This window comes from Mastomys coucha, chromosome X (assembly GCF_008632895.1).
Source record: "Mastomys coucha isolate ucsf_1 chromosome X, UCSF_Mcou_1, whole genome shotgun sequence".
In the NCBI taxonomy this organism is placed as follows: domain Eukaryota; kingdom Metazoa; phylum Chordata; class Mammalia; order Rodentia; family Muridae; genus Mastomys; species Mastomys coucha.
This window is the reverse complement of record NC_045030.1, coordinates 75,873,643-75,891,765: the sequence shown is the minus strand read 5'-3', so window position 1 is coordinate 75,891,765 and position 18,123 is coordinate 75,873,643. Positions and strand designations below refer to the sequence as shown.

Below are 18,123 nucleotides of genomic sequence, written 5' to 3'. Positions count from 1 at the left end.
TAAATTGAAATCATGTAACTTTTCTCATCATAATGCAATAAAAGTTTAAAAAGAAAGAAAGAAAGAAAAAGACATGAGGTAAATTACCACAAAAAAATAAAATAAAATATATTTTTAAATGTTAACAAATTCAGATAAATTGAAATCATGTAACTTTTCTCATCATAATGCAATAAAATTTAAAAATATTAAAGAATGTTAAATTACATTCGTGTGTGTGTGTGTGTGTGTGTGTGTGTGTGTGTGTATGTAGGGACAGTACATGCTATGGCATGTGTGTGGAAGAAAGAGAACAACTTGTGGGAGTCAATTCTTTCCTTCTACCATGTGGGTATCAGGGATAGTGGTGTTTTTATCTGCTGAGACATCTTGCTAGCTGGAGCATGATTCTCTAATGGGTACTGGGAATCCCTTAAGGGTTAAGCAAGTTTTCTAGAACTAGATAGAGATGGTGAAACCACTGTGTAAAACAGTTTAGCAGCAAGAAATGTGGAGGTGGGATTTTTATGAGATGGTTTCAAATTTGCTATATAGCTGTGGATGACTTTGAACTCTGGATCCCCCTCTCTCTACCCATCAAGTGCAGGGATTATAATCACAATGCCTAGTTTCTGTGTCTCCCGAGGTTGAACCCAGGGCTTCATGCATGCCAAGCAAGTACCCTATTGAAAAATTTTAAACATGGCATTATCATGTGATACAAAAGACTTGAAAATAGGGTTTCAAAGAAAAACTTATACCACTATCTTGTCAGCAGTCATATTCCTTACGGAGATGAGGTGGGTGCCAGTCTATTGTGCAGCAACAGATGAATGACTAAACAAAATATGGCATATCCATTACTCAGCTTAAGGAAGGAAATTCTGATACATGCAACAACATGAATGACCATGAGGACATGAAGCCCCGTGAAATGAGCCAGGCATTAAAAGACAAATACTTGAGTTCTAGGAGGTCCTTAGAGTAGCCAGATTTGTAGCAGGTATGCTGGTGATTGGCAGGAGCTACGGGACAGGGCAGTTGGTGTTTCATGGGTAACACTTGTCCAAAATGAACAGACTCTGGAGTTGGAAGTACTGACAGCTGCCCAGCAAAAAGATCATGCTTAGTCCCACTGGACTGTCCATTTGAAAATGGCTAAGGTGGTAAACTTTTAAAATGTCAAAGGAAATTATCAAATGGTTCCTTGTTCTCTAGCAAAATTGGCCACTAGCTGTTGCTGATAAGTCCTTGACCTGGCAGATGAAGCTGGGAGCTGAATGAAGGTGACAGGAAGCTTCCAGAACTCCTAATAAGCAATCCTTTGTAGAGTCATTTAGAAATAGTCTGATTAGAGATAAGTGTGACATCTAATCTTCCAGGCTTCCAGGATACCAGCTGGTACAATGATGGCAAATGATGCTGGGATGAGGCACAGAAGAGGATGCTCTCTCCACCCTGACAATTGCCCTTGTTCCTCTAACACTCCCATTTTCTCTCCACCTTCACCCTTCACTTTCCTTTCCAAGGCCCCTCTCCTTCCACCCTCCCTTTTGTTGGAGCTCCAGGGAGCTGTCACTAGAGCTGGGGAGCTCACATGCCCTCACACATGTTTGGGTACTTTCTAAGGTAGTAATCCGCTTTAAGCTAAATCCAAAACTTGATCTTCTGTTAGCCCTAATCATCAATTAGCACCCAACAGTGCAGGAACTCCAAGACTTAGAACTCAATACCTTATTCTACCTACTCTTCCCCCCCCCTTCTAAACTCCTTCCCTAGGGTTTTGAGGCACTACAGTGAGATGTCATAAGCATAATATTGGACAAGGGCAGGCGGGACAAAACTGAGAGCTAGCTCTGGAGCTCAGGAGAGGTGGAAGTTCTTCCAGACACCAAACTCCTCTGCACATAGCTAGTGCTTCACCTTCACAAGGAGAGCTTATTAGGAATTCTGAGAGCTTCCTGACCTTTCTTTCATTCAGCTTTTAGTTTCATTTTATTAGGACTTTTATTATATAAGTCTTTTATTAGGACTTCTGGTAAATGCCTGTCTCCTCCATTCAACTCTCAATTCCATCAATAAGACCAACTAACTATAAGACAAGGAATCATTTGACTTTTTGCCTTTGACATCTCCAAAATAGTGATAAAACGCATAAAAAAATCTAGGAAGGAAAATAGAGGGAACAAAAAGAAGCCATTGCCTCCAATTTGTGCATGTTTAAAAAAATCATTTATTTTCATTTTCTGTTTGTGTTTGCCTACATATATGTATGTGTACCAAATGTATGTCTACTGCCTATGGAGGCCAGAAGAGAGCACCAGACCACCTGAAACTGGAGTTATAGGCGTTGTAAGCTATCTTGTGAATGCTGGGCACTGAACTAGGGTCCCCTGAAAGAGCAGCAAGTGCTCTTAAACACTGAGTCATCTCTCCAGCCCCCACTGTACACATTTTTCAAGGAGACTGTTATAAACAACTTTATTCCAGTCAAGTTGGATGGTAAAATAGACAAACTCTTAGAAAAACACAATTTACCAAAATCAGAAAAGCTCTATACTACCAGAAATATCTAATCCACAATTTCAACTTGCTCCTTCCCCACACAAAAGTCTCTGTTTACCTTTCCAACTCAGGCTGAAGTTGAAGTAGGTATTGAGGCTGTGGTGGAACTTATACATGCTAGGCAAGCATTCTTCTACAAAGCTACACCCTTAGACTCCATGACAAACTAATAGGGTTGGTTTTCTTTTTACACTTTTATGTGGGTTTCAGGGTTTGAACCCAGGTTGCCAGACTTGTATTTTTATTTGTTTGTTTGTTTGTTTGTTTGTTTTAGACAGTGTCTCACTATGTACCCCTGGCAGAACTGGAACTCACTGGGTGGACCAGGAAGGCCTCAAAGTCATACAGATCTGACTACCTCTGTCTCCTGAGTGCTGGGATAAAAGGCATGTGACCATTACAGAAAACCACAACCAATAAAAATGCAGAATTGTAGAACCCAGTATCACTGGATACATCTAAAAAACACTCCTGTATATAAGGCTCAGAAAGATTGTAATAGCCAGAGGACTGGGGAGTTTGCTGTGAGACTAGGTATCCTAGAGATGTCAGAAACTACACCAATAAAGTCTCACTGACATGACTGCCTAAACATGAACTGAACACGGACAACAATAAACAAGCTAATGTGAATGGGGTTAGGGAAGCCTAGAATGCTTCAACCCTACACAAAAAACTAAAGGACACTAAACAACATTGAGAGTAAGAGAAATAGTCTTTCCCAGCGAAGAACATACTAACTGGTTATCCTATACCAAATGTCCAGTCCAGTCATAAACATTATACAGACTGAGCAGGTTATATTTAGGAATATACATGTAACAAAAATTAATGAAAAAAAAAAGCCTCTGGATCCTCTGGCCTTTTCAGTGCTGGGCACCACCATGCCAGGCTTTTTACACTGGTGTTGGAGATTCAGTTTGAAACTCCAGGACTCAAACATAGTCTCCTAAACTGAGACTATAGTCACATGCCATCAAACCCAGTTTCTCAACATATTTTTTTGCTTGAAAAATGTGTCACATTTGAGTCATTGAGCAGGCCCTAGGCAGACGTGGAGCCTCTTATGTCCTGTTTCCTGTTCCCATTTTCTCTTCTGTGCGCTGGCAGAATGGCCCACAAGCAGATCTACTACTCAGACAAGTACTTCGACTGGCATGTCATGTTACCCAGAGAACTCTCTAAACAAGTACCCAAAATTCATCTGATGTCCGAAGAGGAGTAGAGGAGACTTGGCGTCCAACAGAGTCTAGGATGGATTCATTACATGATTCATGAGCCAGAACCACATATTCTTCTCTTTAGACGACGACCTCTTCCCAAAGAACAACAACAACAAAAAAAAAACTATAGCTGGAATCATCTAATCTTTTCAAATTTAAATTTAATATAAATGTATATATATAAGGTAACATTCAGTGAATACTTGAAAAAATGTACAAACCTTTCATCCATACCTGTGCATGAGCTGTATTTTTCACAGCAGCAGAGCTCAGTTAAATGCAACTGCAAGTAGGTTAGTTTAAGTTGTTAAAGATAAATTTTCTTGTAGTTCTTTCTTAATATAAATGCCTATTTTACTTTACCTGTTTTGTTAAATAAAGTTTGTATATTGCATTTAAAAAAAGAAAGAAAAAAGAAAAAGTGTCACATTCCAAACTAGTTTCATTTTTACAATCTAGTGCAGAATAAAGCCTTAGATTGTACATAATTCTCCCTTGATTACTATCTCCTGTTTAGTTTATAAGGATTTTTAAAAGGGGTATATTTTCCAAACTCAGTTACAATTAGATTCCATTTACTATGGAGTCCCTGGAGTAGCCAAAGTCATAAAAAGAAGGAAGGATGGATGCCAGGGCCCAGAGAAAACAGCATGGGATTAGTGGTTCACAGAACCAGAGTCTCATTTGGCAAGATGTTGAGGCTCTGGTGATAAATGGTTGTGATGTTTCATAACTATGTCCACATACGTGACACCACAGAACTATACAGTTAGAAATGTTTAATGTGGTGAAATTTTTGTTGTGTTCATTTGATCACAATTAAATATTAAAACATCTTTAAAGATAAGACTCTTCATTATACTGCCAACTGCATCTCAGCCTGTCCTAGTTAGCTTCTCTGTTGTGTCCTAAAATACTGAGCAAAAGTAACTTGGAGATGAAAGGGTTTATTTGGTTTATGCTTCCACATTACAGTCCATCACTGAGGGAAGCCATGGCAGGAACTTAAGTAGGAACCTGGAAGCAGGAACTGAAGCAGAGACCAAGGAAGAACACTGCTTACTGCCCTTGCTCCCCATAGCTTGTCTGCTTTCTTTAAATTATATTTTAGTATTTTTTTGTGTATGCAGAGGACAACCTGTGGGAGTCAGTTCTCTCCTTCTACCATGTAGCTCCTAGAGATTGTCAATCTTGGCAGCAGATGCTTCTACCTACTGAGTCATCTCCCTGGTCCCTCACCTTAATTTCTTTTTTTGTTTTGTTTTTCGAGACACGGTTTCTTTGTATAGCCCTAGCTCTCCTGGAACTCACTCTGTAGACCAGGCTGGCCTTGAACTCAGAAATTCGCCTGCTTCTGCCTCCCAAGTGCTGGGATTAAAGGCGTGCTCCACCACCGCCCGGCTCTTTTTTTTTTTTTTCTTCACGTTAATTTCTTATACCACTCAGAACCACCTGCCTAGAGTGGCATTTCTTAAACTGGGCTGGGCTCTCTGACATTAATAAATAATCAAGAAAATGCCCTCACAGACTAATGGAGGCATTTACTTGATTGAGGTTTCCTCTTCTCACATGACCCTAGCTTGTGTCAAATTGACAAAAACAAACAAACAAACAAACAAAAAATCCACTAAATCTCACACAGCCCATGGTAGATGTGAAAGAAGGTAAGGGGAAAGCTTGAAAAAAAAAAAAGTCATCAAACAGTTAGCACTAAAGCTTTTGCTAAGGATATGTTAGTGCTGCATAGCTGTTTCCTTCAGTATGGGCATGGCAATTGCAATATTGAATCAGAATAGCTATGAATGACCCCAAAACAATCCTCACTAATAAGGAGAGAAACAAGCAGAACATGGGTCTCACAGGGCCTGTGTGGGAGATGGAAGGTTGGTTGACTGGTGGAAGGGACTTTTCTCTGGTATAGCTTTTTGTGAATTGTGCATGCTGTGGGTGGTATTTTTAGTGCTATAGCTTCTTGTGAGTCACCACACTATTGGTGAGACTCTTTAGTGGTGTAACTGCCCACAATTGCCCAGGGGCTTCCCACTAGTGTAACTCTCTTTGAGTCACCCATATTCCTGGGAGTAGCCCAATGAACTCAGTGATTTCCCAAGATAAGACACTTTCTTTGGTCTGTCAGTGCCTTCTTTATCTGGAGTGAGTAGACATTTCTTTGTTTCCTTAGAAAAAAGTCACATGACAGAGCTTTATATTGATGTTACCTCCCCTTTTCTGAGGAGTAGAAAGGGTAGATTAGGGTGAGGGAAAGTGAGAGTGAGAGATTGGGAGGAGAGGATGGAGGGAAAGGTACAATCAGGATGGAAAATAAATAAATAACTTAATTAATAATAAAAATAAATCTTTAAATAAATAAATAGTAACCCATGAACGCAAGAAGAAAACAGTGAGTCACTGAGAACATTAAAAGCCATTGCTGCCAACCATTGGACTGAGCATGGGGTCCCCAACGGGGTCACCAAGAGAAGAGTTAGAGAAAGGACTGAAGGAGCTGAAAGGGTTTGCAACCCCATAGGAAGAACAACAATATCAACCAACCAGATGCCCCAGAGCTCCCAGGGACTAAACCACCAACCAAAGAGTACACGTGGAGGGACCCATGGCTCCAGCTGCATATGTAGCAGAGGATGGCCAAGTGGGACATTAATGAGTGGAGAGGCCCTTGGTCCTGTAAAGGCTAGATGCCTCAGTATAGGGTAATGCCAGGACAGGGAGGTGAGAGTGGGTGGGTCGGGAACACCCTCATAGAAGCAAGGAATGAGATAGTGGGTTTTGGGGGGTGGAATTGGGGAAGGGGATAACATTTGAAATGTAAATAAAGAAAATATCCAATAAAAAAAGGGAAACAAGGCATTGCTGGTGGCATTCTGATTGCTACTGCTTAGACTCTTTACTTTGTGGGCCTTTTTTTCCTCCTTTGTGCAAACGCAGTACTTTAACCTTTTTTTCTCTTGCTGTTGATATTTGAACACTATGGGTCTCCTAGATGCCAGCCTTCGCACAGGTACACCCTGGGGAACTCAAGAGATCTGCGGCTTCTTCGGTTCTCGGGCGCCCTCTCCTGGTCCCAGCACGTCTTTGGGCTTCCGTACCCATGGCCACCCATTTTCGCTTTTGCTCCCTGAGTTCATCTGCAAGCTGGTGTTTTCAAGCACAGTTGGGCAGTGTCCTGCTGTACTGGATCATAGTTAATACATTCTGGGGGTCGCTGAGAACTTTAGCACCTTCCCACTGCGTTGTCACACCCTGGTGGCATGAAGTGGTTTGTTTTTCTGGTTTCCTGAGCTCTGCATCCTGATCTGGAGTTTGCCAGTTGTCTGCATCCTGGGTTCTTGAAAATCGTAGATTATAAGGCACTCGCAGAGAGAGAATCACTTGTTTTCTCCTTGTATTTTTTACGCTATTAGAAGAATATGAGACGTTAAGATTTTTGTTGTGTTTCCTGAACCCAGAAATCTCATTGTCTTTTTTCTTTCTTTTTATCATTGCTTTTATTTTTTAAAAATAAAAGGAGTCTAGGTTCATCTTTAATCCCAGCATTCACAAGGCAGAAGCAGTTAGATCTCTGTGACTTTCAGGTCAGCCTGATCTGCACAGAGTTCTAGGATAGCCAGGGTTATGCAGTGAGACTTTATTATTATTATTATTATTATTATTAACTAAAAAGAATATGGGATGCTAGAGGGATGGGTCAGTGGGTAAACTGCTTGCTGTGTAAGTATGAGTCCCTGAGTTCACAGCATCCATCTGGAGTGGTGTCACATGCATGTAAAACTCCATATGAAAAGAGGTCTGTAGGTTCAGTGAGAGGCTCCTACCTTAAAAAAAATAAGATAAAGTGGCTGGAGAGATGGTTTTGTGGTTAAGAAAACTGCCTATTTTTCCATAAGACATGGGTTTGATTTCCAGCATCCACATGATGGATCACAACCACCTATAACTCGTTATTGCCCTCTTCTGGTCTCTGCTAAGCACACACATGGTTCACAGCCACTGTTGCTGAGCATGGTAGTGCACACATTTAATCCCATTACTACAGAGGCAGAAGCAAGCGGGTCTTTATGAGTTTCAGGTCAGCCTGGTTCACATAGCTAGTTTCAGGCCAGGCAAAGTGCTTGAGTGTGCTTAACAAGCAAAAGAATAAACATGTAAACATAGACGTGTAGGTATCTTTGCGATGTGCTGGGAAAGATTACATTGTGAGACTCCTCCATTGCCATAGTGACAGCCCTAAGTATTGGTATAGACACAAAGGAGTCCAGAACACCACAAAGATACCCACATGTCTGGAATGTCAACAGTGCTATTCATTTTTGTATTATTATTATGAGTATGATGTATGTGTGGATGCATACATGCCACAGTATGCAGGTGGCAGGGTCAGAGAGCATCTTTGGTTCTTGCCTTCCACCTTTTATGTCAATTCTGGAGAGCAAACTCATATTGTCAGGCTTTTATGTAAAGCACTTTATTTGTTTAGCCATCTTGCTGACCTATTATATTCATTTTGGCACTGCTTTTGAGGGGATCCAGTATCGGGAAATTGCCACAGGAAGCCAGTCAGGTATTTAATATCTCAATTTCCAGGTGCCTCAGAATATGAAAAAAATTACTGGTTCTGGCAGTATACAGACTCACAATATTTTATCACAACCCATAAGGACAGTAGGGTGATAATTAAGAATTAGATCCTCTAGAAAGTGAAACTTAAGCCTTTGTTTATAGTTTGATGCCCCCTTTCTTATAAGTAGCCACAGTTCATACATTTATACACACATATATATGGATATGTATAACATGTGTATGTATGTCCTAGTTTTTCAGGCATCTCTGTTGACAGAATGGAGGTGCTGTGAGTTCTTTGTGTAGTAAAAATAAAAACCTCTGGTTTGGGTAAATATCTGGTATTGAAAAGATATTGGGATGGAAGATATGGCTCAGTATTTATGGCTCAGAGCACTGTCTGCTCTCTACCCAAGTTCAATTTCCAGCACCCACATGGCAGATCACAACTGTCTGTAACTCCAGTTCCAGGAGATCCCACACCCTCACACAGACAACATAAATGAAGGCAAAACACTAGTGCACACAAAACAGTAAGTAAATAAATAATTAAAAAAACAAGAAAAAATGAAACAGAATTTTAAAAAGATGAAAATAAAAGATGTTGATCATTCACTCACTCATTTGATTCATTCATTTGCTGTTTTGAGATAGGATCTAGTGTAGTCTGAATTGGCCTCAAATTCCCCATGTAACCAACCTCTGATCCTGGGATTACAGGCATTTTACTATGATGCCCATGTTCAATAGTGGTTATTTAACTTTTTTTTTCCTTTCATTCTCATTTTATATGTATAGGTATTTGTTCTTCTATATGTGTGTGTATACCTCATGCACACAGTACCCAAGGATGTCAGAAGAGGGCATCAGATGTCTTAGAACTGGAGTTAAGATGGATGTGAACTACTATATGAATGATACAAATCAAACCCAGATCCTCTGGAATTAAGCCAATGAGTGCTCTTAAGTACTAAGTCATTCTTTAGCTCCTATATTAGTTATTTAAAAGGGCTCTGTTCATTCTGAACTCTATTATACAGAAGCTTTATAAACATTTTTAACTTAATACACAATTACATGTACTTATGTAAATATATACATATATAGTAATAGCTAAGGATGTGTGGATGGTACTAAGAATGCATAAGTGTAAAGTAACTGGGAGCTGAGATGTAGCTCAGGGGGGTTGAGTGCATGCTTACCACATATGAAGCAGTGTGCTTGATCCCCAGAACCACATAAACTAGGTGTGGTGGCACACACTTGTAATCCCAGCACTTGGGAACTGAAGGCTGGAGAAACAGAAGTGCAGGTTCATCCTGTCTATATGGTAAGTTCAAGACCAGCTTGTGATACATAACACCCTATCTCAAAAAAAAAGTATTTTTATTCTTTGGATATTATCCAAGTAAATATTTATTCATTGATTACTCAAAGTAACAAAGATAAAATAATGTTAAGGCAACGTGGAAGGATAATATGATCATAGATGGTGAATCCAAATTGGACAGAGAGGGACTGGAGAGATGGCTCAGGGGTTAAGAACATCTTTTAGATGACCCAGGTTCAGTTCCTACCACCCACATGAATGCTTACAATGGTCTAAAACTGCAATTCCAGATTTTCAATGCCTTTTTCTGGCTTTCAAGAGTGTTGCACACATGTGGTGCACATACATACAGGAAGACAAAACAGTTATATACATTTAAAAAATTACCATCTTAACAATTGACAAAAAGGAACAACAATATGAACTAATTAGTACCCTCAGAGCTCCCAGGGACTACACCAACAACCAAAGTGTACACATGGAGGGACTCATGGCTCCAGCAGCATATGTGGCAGAGGATGAACAAGTCTGTCATCAATGGGAGGAGAGGCCCTTGGTCCTGTGAAGGCTTCATGCCCCAGTGTAGGGGAATGCCAGGGCCAGGAAGCAGGAGAGAGTGGATTGGTGAGCAGGGGGAGGGGGGAGGGAATAGGGTTGGGGTTTTTTTTTTTGGTTTTTTTTGTTTGTTTGTTTGTTTTTTCCCAGAGGGGAAACTGGGAAAGGGGAGAACATTTGAAATGTAAATAATGAAAATATCTAATAAAAATAAATTTTTAAAAATTGACAAAGAAATAGGACATTTCAAACCTTTATTTGCTTTACAAAATGGTGTCACTTTGTGGGTCTACATAAGTTACTGCCATTGTTAGATGTTTAAAATGAGAATTTATTTTCAATAAAGACATCATTATAAGTCAATTTAGTTCAACTTCTGTATTAAATAATTTTGGCTATTTTGTGAAAGAAAAAATATAAGTTTACAAAGGCCCACTTAATGAAGACTTCTGTAAGAAATTAATAACAAATATATCTAAAGTTATGCAAAAAAATCCCCGAAACATATTGTTTGCACTGCATTTCAAACTGTAATAAAATTGGGAAGAAGATATCAAGCTATCTTTAAAATAGAAATTAAGAAAACAATTTAATTTATTTGCAGACTTTATTTTCAGCTATTAAGGATTGAATTTAGGGCCTCATTCATGCTAGGCAAGTGCTCTACCGTTGAGTTGCATCTCTAGTTTATTTCATCAGCTTTAAAAAAAAATCAATTCATTTGCCTGCATGTATGTCTGTGCACCACATGTGTGGCTGGTGCCCTCAGAAGCCAGAGGGAGCATTGGAACCTCTGAAACTGGAGTCATAGACAGTCATAAACTGCCATGTGAATACTGGAAGTTGAACTTATATTTCATGGAAGAGAAACCAGTCCTCTAAACCATTGACCCACCTCTCCAGTCCCTCATAGGCTTCCCTTACAAAGCAATATTGAAGAAACTTGGAATTTCTGACTATTTTCTTGGCTTTATTTTCCTAAGCAGAGTAAAACCATTGCCATAAGTTTGCAAAGGAAGTCTAGAACTTTATTTTTCTTTAAAAAGCTTATTAAGTCTTGGCTATATATAATTTTCTAAGTACACCAGACTGGCCTAAAACTTGCAATCATCCTCATGCTTCTGCCCCCCGAAGTGCTTGGATTACAGGCATGTTACCTGTATATTACCACCACACCAGCTCCAAACTTTTCTCTGTGTGTATGTGTATATGTATATGGTCGTGTGTGCACATGTTTAGATATTCATGCATGTGTATGTGCACATGCATGTGGAGGACAGAAAACAACCTTGGATGTCATTTCTTTAGAACTGTATACCTTTATTTTAGAGAGGGTCTCTCACTGGCCTGGCACTGGCCAAGTAGACTAGGTTGGCTGGCCAGCGAGCCACAAGAATCCCCTTCTCTTTGTCCAGCACTGAGAATACAAGCATGTGCCACCATGCTCAGTTTTTACATGTGTTTTAGGACTGAACTTAGATTATTCTGCTTACATGGAAGGCATTTTACTGAGTGAGCTAGCACTCCCAACCCCTAAAAATTTGACCCAAAAAATAAGTCTCTATCACTCAGAGATGGATACAGTAACGAAGGCTTTTGCAACGAATTCTTATCTTGAGTGTTGGTGAAATTATGAGAATGATGGAAAGTCATGAAATGCCTTGAATTGTCCATTCTTACAATTGTCCCAGTGGACTCATATGAATTGAGATGCTCAGAGTCAGTGAATTTCCTTCTTGGTTTTTCCACTTCCACATTTGTTTGTGTCCTGTTGTTAAAGCCTTTTCAATACTGGTAATAGAATCCAACATAATAGAAATTCCTGAAGCTTCTTCATCATAACTACTCAGTTTTGGCAACATGCATTTTCTTTGTTTCTTATTCTGTGACTTAGCAACCAGGACAATAGAGCAACTAAAATAAAAATACATTTTGTCCCATTTCTGATGGAAAAGCTGTACATAAGAAGGCCAGGAAGCAGGAGAGGGTGGGTTGATGAGCAGGTGGAGAGGGGAAGGAATAAGGTCTTTTTCTTCCAGAGGGGAAACTGGGAAAGTGGATATCATTTGAAATGTAAATAAAGAAAATATCTAATAAAAAAAATCAGAAAAAAAAAAGAAAAAAGAAAAAAAAAAGAAACTGGGCTACTGTTTGGACTTAACTATTAGTGTAGCTGGACATTTGTTTGCTGCTGTTGTCTCATTCTGTAGCCCAGGCTAGCCTAGAACTCATGACAATCCTCCAGTCTCAGTTGAATTATAGGTGTGAGCCACTATACCTGCCTTATAGTTGATTTTGTATGCTTGTTTATAAATATTTTAATTTTACTTATTAGAGTGTCACAACCAAAAATTCTATAACATGATAATTTTTCTCTTTTTGGAGCATTTAGAAGTTACTTTTGTGCACCAAAAATATTGTTTGTATCCCCAAAATTAACTTCTTTAACTTATTTACAATATCTAAGTTACCATGTACACAGGAAGGAAGATCCACACTTAGGAGCCAAAGTCTATACAGGTATATGTCCCTCTTCAGAAAAAAGGACACAACATTAATTGCAAATACATATGTTTACTTAAAATAAGAAAAGAAATCATGGGCTGGTGAGATGGCTCAGCGGGGAAGAGCACTGACTGCTCTTCTGAAGGTCATGAGTTCAAATTCCAGCAACCACATGGTGGCTCACAACCACCCGTAATGAGATCTGACGCCCTCTTCTGGTGCGTCTGACAGCTACAGTGTACTTACATATAATAAATAAATAAATCTAAAAAAAAAAAACTTTAAAAAAAAAAGAAAAGAAAAGAAATCACAACAAATTGCATGTGTTAGGAACTTGATGAGTACCACAAAAAATAGCAAAAGCCAACAAAATGCTATTGTTGTTATTAGATTTTCAACTTTTCTGTATCTTCATTTTCCCACTCTCCATTTTAGTTATATACTCCCTGATCATGTGTTCTAACAATGATTTTATAATGTAAGTTTCTCTGGAGGCATAGACAGATCAGCATTCTTTCTTCCACCCTGGCTGACATGTTTTCTTGTTGGTGGTTTGGCAGTCTCTTGTTTCATGGGTCTGATCAGTCAAACTACCCCAAGCATTGTCCCCAACAGAGAAAACAAAAATTCTCTCTCAGTTGAAGCATCTTCTCAAGCAACAGGTTTCAGGGAACAACCAAGGAGACATGTCCCAAGGTCAAAAATTCTTCCCCTAACACTGGGCCTAGATGGCTATCCTCTCGGTGCTGAGTTGGTCAGCTAACAGGTGGAAAAACTGTACCTTCTTCTACACACACATACACAAGTTTCTTTTACAACATCAACCCCATTTGTGCCCTTTTCCAGGATTCTTGGGTTCTTCTGAGTGAAAGAAAGAATGGCAAAATTGTCAGGACTGAAGTGGAAACTTTAAGGGTTCTTTGGAAATCCAGTTGTGTTGAATGGTGTTTTGCTGGGGCAAACACATGAAGGAGTGTTTTCCTGAAGTTGACACGGGTGAAAGGGTAAGGCAGACTCATGAAGGAACGTTTCACTGAAGCAGACACAGGAGGAATGATGTTATGCTAAAGCAAGCACATGAAAGGACACATAATGAACGATCATTTGCTAACAACACACATGTATTGGTCTGCTTTATATTGTGTAATTAAGCTCCATTTGTTGGAACTCCATAGAGAGAAACACGCCAAAAAAGCTTCTGGTGGTGTGCTGCAGTTTCTTGGCACTTTCTCGGACTTGGGATGATTGGCAGAGGGATGTCAGCTGAAACAGTGTTGAGACAAGACATGTCATGTCTTGAAACAGATGCATGTGCTGAGGCAAGAACCATGATGTGTGGAGAGTATAAAAAGGATTCGAAAGACAGTGACAGAGGCTGAGCTTGCCTTGTTTTAGAGCTAGCTGTGCTACACTTGTTGGTCTCACACCTTTGCTGATCTTTGCTTCCCTGAGAGAGGCACAGCCTAGAACTTATCCTGGCCCCCCTCCTGATCCCTCGTACTGAATCATGCCAAAGCTGAAGCCTGGCTATATGTGCTAGGTAGTACCACTACTGTTGATTCCTGTTTGTTATTCCAACTCTACCAAACTGGATTACTAGTGTATCTGTGAGATGTTTGCGAATGGATTGAGCTGCCACTGCTAACCTGTGAACTAAACTGCCAATTTCCAGACAACACAGATGGGATTTGCTCCAAAGAACCTTTCTTAACAGGTCCACGTCCCCTGTATCCTTTCTTCTCCACAACTTCTGGTGGGTGGTGGGCTAAAGGAGAGTTTAAAACATTTAAGAACCATCATTAAAAATAAGATTAGAAAAATTAAAGTTATAGACTTTGGGTGTTTTGCCTGTTTGTGTATGCCTGTGTACTGCTGAAATACCTGGTGCCTGTGGTCTAGAAGAATGTGTCAGATTCCCTGGAACTGCACTTACATGATTGTGAGCCACTTTGTAGGTTCTGGGAATCAAACTCAGGTCTCTAGAAGAGCAGCAGTGCTTTTTAACCACTGAGCCATCTCTTTTTTGAGAAAGGGTATCAGAATGAGACAGGGTCTCAGAATTACTTTTTAAAATATTTTATTACATTTATTTACTTGTTTATTTGTATGTGTGTATGCATACACATGCATGAGTACCATGGCCTATGAGTGGAGGTCAGAAGACAACTTACAGGAGTCAGTTCTCTCCATCCACTATGTAGATCCTAAGGATCAAGCTCAAGTCATCATGGTTGTCAGCAAGTGTCTTTACCTATTGAGCCATCTCACCAGCTTAGATATCCTGTTTTTAAACTGGGAACAAATGTCCTAAGAGATTGTGTCATGTTTATATGCTGGAACATAACCAAGATTCCCAGAAAGAAGACTTTGTGTGTGTCTAAATGTATGTGCATGTTCGTGTGTATAGGTGTGTTCATATGTGTGGAGATCAGAGGCTATGTTTTGGCCTGGAATTCTCCAAATACGTTAGACTGGCTGGCCAGTTTACTCCAGAGATCTGTTTGTCTTTCTCCCAAGCACTGAAATTTCAAAAACAAGCAGCCACACTTGGCTGTTATTAATTAGTTTCTGGGGATGAAGTTCTTCATTCTTTCAGAAGACCAGAAAGACTAGTGACACTTGACTTCTATAGACAAAGAACCTAGAAGTCAACTCAATGGATGAAACTAAGACCTTTTCCCACCTCTCCTGTATATCACCTCATTAGATGTTTTCCTAGAGAAGAGAGTGGAAGACTGTAACACCCATCCCACTGAGTGCATGGTAGGAACTTTCCATGCCAGTGCTCTGCTTAGATAGCACGTAGCCTGAGGCCAGTGACATTGGGGGAAACTTCCAACCTGTGTAGTCTGTAATCTCAGCCAAGGAGGGACTGAGCATATGTCCAAGTGCATTGAAACAGCCAGCCAGCAGAGGTATAGTTCCCAGGTTTCAAGATGAAAGGAGCATGTAGGTGGTTACTTTAATAGGCACGGCATGTTGGCTACTCAAGGGATAAAACTCTGCTACTTAGCCAGGTATGGTGACAACCACCTGTAGTCAGCTACTTGGGTAGCTGAGGCAGAGGATTGCTTGAGCCCAGCATTTCAAGATTATTGTGGCAACATACTGAGCCCTTATCTCAAAGCAACAAAAACCTATTCTGTATTTATGAGTTGTGTGGGTTAAATCTGAATCACACTGATACTTCTCTAAGAAATACCAGATATGGGACTCTTCCTTCTTTTCTCTATCATTTGTCTTTCTTCTGTTCTTTTTTCCTTCTTTTCCTCTCTTCCCTTCTTCTTTCCCTTCTTTTTATAGCTCAGGCTGGCCCAGAACTCTGCTTTTCCTGCTTTAGCAACCCAAATGTTGGGATTATAGGTGGGTGGCACCATGTCTAGAAGGTTATGGAAACTTAATCAGAAATAATGATTAACATGACTAAACATTTGTAAGAAATAACAGGAGCCAGATATTGTGGGTATATTATGATAATCAAGTGTTTTCTTATAATGAAGTACTGCTTCATTTTGGAGGAAATGTGTTTTGTCTTAAGTTAGTTCATGGAATCTTTGTATCATTCTTTCAATTTTTTGAGATTTTATTTTCATTTTTATGGGTGTTTTGCTTGCCTGTATGTATGTGTATCACAGGTATGAAGCACCAGCAAAGGTCAGAAGATGGTGTCAGACTCACCGGAACTGGAGTTACAGACAGATGTGAACTGTTATGAGGGTCCTAGGAATCAAACCCAGGTTCTCTGCAAGAATAGCCAGTGCTAGGTCAGAAGACGTCATCATATCTCCTAGAACTGTAGATCCCAACAGTTCTAAGTCACTATATGGGAGCTGGGCAGTGAATCCAGGTCCTCTGCAAGAAGAGCTATTGCCCTTGATGGATAAGCCATCATTCCAGCCCAAACTGGATTGTTTGTTTTTGTTATTAAGTTGTAAGAGTTCTTTATGGGGAGTAGATTCTCACTGTGTTGCCCTAGATGAACTGGACTTCTCTACATAGACCAGACTAACCTTGAATTCACTTGAGTGCTGCTATTAAAGATGTTGCTACTATACCTAGCCAGAGGATTTTTTTTAGTTTGAGGTCAGTTTGGGCTTCAAATTGAATTCAAGACCAGTATGTGCTACACAGTAAGAACCTATATCAAGAAAAAAGAGGGGAGTAACTGGGACCAGCAGGACCCAGGCAGGCAGGAACTCTGACAGCCCGATGACATGGGTTCCTTCCAGTCTGTCTGGGCCCGTGCCCCATGCAGACCTTGGGAGTAAACTCTGCAGCCAGTCCCATAATACCCAGAGGAAGCTCAACTCCCAGACATTCTAATGGGCCCCTTGTGGGTGGTGCCATCCCTGGGCTGGAAGTCTTGGGTTCTATAAGAGAGCAGGCTGAGCAAGCCAGGGGAAGCAAGCCAGTAAGTAACATCTCTCCATGGCCTCTGTGTCAGCTCCTACTTCCTGACCTGCTTGAGTTCCAGTCCTGACTTCCTTTGTGATAAACAGCAATGTGGAAGTAAGCTGAATAAACCCTTTCCTCCCCAACTTGCTTCTTGGTCATGATGTTTGTACAGGAATAGAAACCCTGACTAAGACAGGGGGCTATCTATCCCAGACTTTGTTGCCTGTTTGTAAAACCCGTTTCTCCTAACTAAGCTACCTTGTCTGGCCGCGGTGGGAAAAGATGTTCCTAGCCCTGCAATGACTTGATGTGCCAGGGTGGGCTGGTACCCAGGGTGGAGCTCCCCAGTCTCAGATGAGAAGGCAAGGGGGACTATGGGGGCTACAGGGAGGCTGCTATCAGGATGTAAAATGAATAAATGCATTAATTATCAGAGATAAAAAGAATCAATTGACCTGGACTCATAGGGGCTCACAGAGACTGAACAATCAGGGAGCCTGCATGGACTGACCTAGGCCCTCTGAATATACATTATAGTTATGTAGCTTGATGTGTTGTGGGATTCCTAACAGTCAGAGCAGGAGCTGTTTCTGACATATATTTGCCTGTTTTGGGGGCCCTTGTTCTCCTTCTGGGTTGCCTCATTCAGCCTTGATAGGAGAGTAGGTGTCTTATCTTACTGCAACTTGATATGCTATGTTTGGTTCATATCCATGGGAGGCCTGCCCTTTTCTGAAGGGAAATGGAGGAAGAGTAGATGGGGAGGGAAGAGGTAGTAGGAGAGAAAGGAGGGGGGACTACAGTCAGGATGTAATATGTGGCATAATAAATTAATTTTTAAAAAGAAGTCACTCTCCATTCCTGTCCTCTCTTCTTTTCTTCTCCCCAGCCTTTTCCCTCTTTCTTCCATTTTTCTTCACTTCTCTTTTTTTCTTATTTATTATTATTTGAAAATATTACATATGTATATAATATATTTGGGCCATTTTATGC

At 40.3% G+C, this 18,123-nt stretch overlaps 2 pseudogenes; both read left to right on the top strand.

Moving 5' to 3' along the window:
* Window positions 1-3,655: 3,655 nt before the first annotated feature.
* Window positions 3,656-3,937, top strand: LOC116074619 (annotated as a pseudogene).
* Window positions 3,938-6,755: 2,818 nt separating this feature from the next.
* Window positions 6,756-18,123, top strand: part of LOC116073920 — a 21,791-nt pseudogene continuing 10,423 nt past the window's right edge.